Consider the following 3,055-nt stretch of genomic DNA (forward strand, 5'->3'; position numbering starts at 1 on the left):
AACTTCAGCAACAGTTTTCTGACAAACGCAGACTAGAGGCCAGGTTGCAAGGCATGGTGACGGAAACAACAATGAAGTGGGAGAAAGAATGCGTGAGTCTCATCCCTCTGCTATCGCAGAGACGGGTGACTTATTTCAAATTGTAGTGTTTTGAATGACTACCTGGGTTAGGGTTTTGGTGGTGGCGGCAGTAGTTGCCTATTCAGTTCATTCCTTTCTCTACCCTTGAAATTCATTAACATTATGAAATGTAGTTACCTCAGGAAGAATTGGAGAACTAGTTTTTATGACAGTGTTTCAGTAATCTGGTGTACTTGTATAGTGTAATTGGATTAGAACATACCTTACCATTGATAATCCATAGGAGCGTCGAGTAGCAGCTAAACAACTGGAGATGCAAAATAAGCTCTGGGTGAAAGATGAAAAACTGAAACAACTGAAGGCTATTGTTACTGAACCCAAAACTGAAAAGCCAGAGAGACCCTCTCGGGAGCGGGATCGAGAAAAAGCTGCTCAAAGATCTGTTTCTCCATCGCCAGTACCTGTAAGTTATTTGTAGTTGTGTAGTAATTTAGTAATGTAGTTGTGTAGTGACTGTTTTTATGAGAATCAGTTTTTTTGTTTTATATTATATTTCTCAGACATCTATTTGTTTTAATCTAGTATAAACACAAATTTAGTATAAAAATGTAGTAATTTAGTACAAATAATTAGAATGTTATTTTCATGTGTTAAATTATAGAAAAGTAATGAATTCTTTCTCTCAGTTTTTCAGTCTTGCTCATTAATTTCTTTTCAATTTTTTTAGCTTTCTGGTAACTATATTGCTCAGATTTCCAACGGCCAGCAACTCATGAGCCAGCCACATCTACATAGGCGCTCTAACTCTTGCAGCAGCATCTCTGTAGCTTCCTGTATTTCGGAATGGGAGCAGAAAATTCCTTCGTACAACACACCTCCCAATGTCACATCCATTGCAAGGCGTAGGCAGCAGGAGCCAGGACAAAGTAAAACTTGTATCGTGTCAGACAGAAGGCGAGGGATGTGCTGGACTGAAGGCAGGGAGTTGGTTCCTACATTCAGAAATGAGATAGAAGTAGAAGAGGATCAAAGCGACAGGGTTAGTGCCAGTGTTATTTTAAAGCATTATAGCAATAGAATTTAATCTTGTGTTTTTATAACTTGGTTCAGAAAATTCGACAGAAAGGTGGGTGAGGTCCATTATAAATAAGGTCTAATTTTTATATTAATTTGAAAGATCAAATTATCCCAAAATTGAGGCCTAGCTCTTGAGCTGAAAAAGCCTGGCCCATGTGGTTCAATTGGTTGAGCATCATCCCATGCACCGCTAGGTCACTGGTTTCATTACTGGTAAGAGCACACACCGAGGTTTCAAGCTCAATCCCCTGTAGGGGGCATGCTGGAGACAGCCAGTCAATGTTTTTCTCTCTTTCCCTTTCCCTTCCTCTATGAAATCAATAAAAACAAAGTAAAAAAAGATTTTAAAATAATAATAAAAAAACACATTTTTTTAAAATGCCTGTGTTCAGTGACACAAGGTCAGTAGGGCACATGCCGGAGTAATCTGTGCTTTTTAGTTGCATAAGCTAATAAGCATGTGGATATGAGTGTCATAACACATTTTCTGATTTTTTTTAAAAAAATATTTTATTGTTGATTTCAAAGAGGGAGAGAGAGAAACACCTATGATGAGAGAGGCATTGATTGGCTGCCTCCTGCATGCCCCCTACTTGGGATCGAGCCCTAAACCTGGGCATGTATCCTGACGGGGAATACAACCATGACCTGGTTCATGGGTTGATGCTCAACCACTGACCCACACCATCCGGGCTCCAAATTTTTTTTTCTTATGGCTTCTTCCCAAGTTAGGTTTTTTGCTGCTTTTGAACTTTTATTTTTTTAACTTTTACTTTTTAAAACTATCTTTCCAACTTTTATTTTGAAAAATTTCAAACTCAAAGAAAAGTTGAAAGAATGGTACAGTATCTTTTTTTCCCCTTACCTAGATGTACCAATCGTAACTTTATATAGATATGTAAACATTTTTTTCCTTGAACCTTTGAAAGTAGTCAGACTTCATGATACTTCATCCCTAAGAATAAGGACATAATTCTTTATAATCATAATTTTTATCACACTAAAGAAAGGTAATATTAATTCTGAATAAATGTCCTCTGATATAGTTCATGTTTACATTTCCCCAGTTGTCCCAGTAATGGTTTTCCTGTTTCCCATTCATGATTCTATCAAGGTGAATGCTTTGCATGTGGTTGTTATGTCTCTTTAATCTCTTTTAATATATAGTCCTCTGCTCTTGTTTTTACTTTCATGACATGGACTATTTTGAAGAGTCCAGGCCAGTTATTTTATAACTACTGAAGGTTTGCATGCCTAATAAATTGCTTTTAATCTCAAGACCTTTATTTCAATTTACAAGGGCTCTGCCTCAATCAAGGGTGTTTAAATAAATCCACATTTATATTTTCTTCTTAAGGATTAAGGTAAAGTTTTCCCCTAAATCTGAATAAATGAATCAAGTTACTAGTGTGAACCTACAGTTAGTAAAATCTTAATATATAGCTCTTTTAAATTTTTTCTTCTAAACAAATTAATCTTATAGTAACTATTTGCCTTTGATTTTTTTTTTTTTTTTTTAAGTCTCTTAAGTTCTGTTCTTTGCAGATACTGCCTTAAACCTTTTTAGGGAGCAAATGATGGTGACTGGTCTTTCTGATCAACTCTAGTAAATCCCCTTTATTTCATAAAAGCTTACGGACAAAACTACTCATGGTTTGCTTATGCCTGGTCAACATTAATTTAACACCTAATTTGGCTAGGAGATATTTAAGAGGATTTACTAGAGATACTTGAACTTCTCACTTGAAATCAAAAATCTCTTAAGAAGTGCAGCAGAAAAGTTTTAGGGCTAGTACAGCCGTGGGCAAACTACAGCCCCGCGGGCCGGATTTCGGCCGGTTGAAAATGAATAAAAATTAAAAAAAAAAAAAGACCAAACCCTTTTATGTAAATGAGG

The 3,055-nt window shown here is 36.2% G+C and overlaps 1 protein-coding gene across 2 annotated transcripts in view; it reads right to left on the reverse strand.

Annotated features, from left to right (window-relative positions):
• LOC106695344 (60S ribosomal protein L23a-like) overlaps window positions 1-3,055 on the reverse strand; it is a 17,633-nt gene that overhangs the window by 10,039 nt on the left and 4,539 nt on the right. Inside the window, exon 2 of one of the 2 annotated variants that reach the window (XR_002827365.1) lies at window positions 980-1,073. The exons of the other annotated variant lie outside the window; for it this stretch is intronic. The gene's annotated coding sequence lies outside the window, so the exon portion shown is untranslated. Of the gene's footprint in view, window positions 1-979; window positions 1,074-3,055 lie in introns of those variants that run through there. 2 annotated transcript variants of the gene reach the window in all.

Source organism: Myotis lucifugus, unplaced genomic scaffold, assembly GCF_000147115.1.
Source record: "Myotis lucifugus unplaced genomic scaffold, Myoluc2.0 scaffold_1128, whole genome shotgun sequence".
In the NCBI taxonomy this organism is placed as follows: domain Eukaryota; kingdom Metazoa; phylum Chordata; class Mammalia; order Chiroptera; family Vespertilionidae; genus Myotis; species Myotis lucifugus.